Source organism: Solanum dulcamara, chromosome 5 (genome assembly GCF_947179165.1).
Source record: "Solanum dulcamara chromosome 5, daSolDulc1.2, whole genome shotgun sequence".
Taxonomy (NCBI): domain Eukaryota; kingdom Viridiplantae; phylum Streptophyta; class Magnoliopsida; order Solanales; family Solanaceae; genus Solanum; species Solanum dulcamara.
Window position 1 is genome coordinate 15,320,246 of NC_077241.1, and position 701 is coordinate 15,320,946.

A 701-nucleotide genomic window follows, 5' to 3' on the forward strand; every position below is an offset into this window, starting at 1 on the left:
GTTGTTCGTTTGGGTTTTAAGCCTGTTTTCCTGTTTTGGAGCTTTTATAACTTGAAAAGATGACTTCGGGCATATCTTCAAGAAAACAAAACTCAAAATAGAATTTTATCAGTTTCATCAGCTCCAAAATGACCAAATTAGGCTAATAGCATGGTCGGCATGATTACCAAGGCAATCGGTGCAAGTTTAACACCATTTGGCCGTTTGCCTTTGAAAGTTGGCCTAAAGTTGACTTTGGTCAACATTCTTGGAAAATGCGCTCGGATGAAAATTCTAACAGTGCGGTTAGTTTTGGAAAGTCGAGTTTTATGTAAAATGACCTTCGTTCACTTTTTAAGGCTTTCGGTCTAATTCGGAGGCTCGTTGTAGAATTTGACTCAAATGGCCTTTGGGTGTGGGACTCACTTTCAGTCTAACAACCTCGTATGGAAATTTTGACTACTCTATTGAGTCCGAAATGTCAAATTTAGTGGGGTTTGCGTGCATAGAATTCCGAGTACCCCATCAGACTATTTGAACTTAGTGAAAAACACAGTTTTTGCTGATATCTGGTGTAGCACCATTTTCTCTCCCCGATTATGGGCCCTAGGCCACATTCGCGGAGGTCCAGAAATTTGGTCACCACGATCGTGGAGACTTGGTTGTATTCGCGGAGGCTTGAGACTTTGGCCTCTGCCATCGCGGGCTTTTGGCCATGTTTG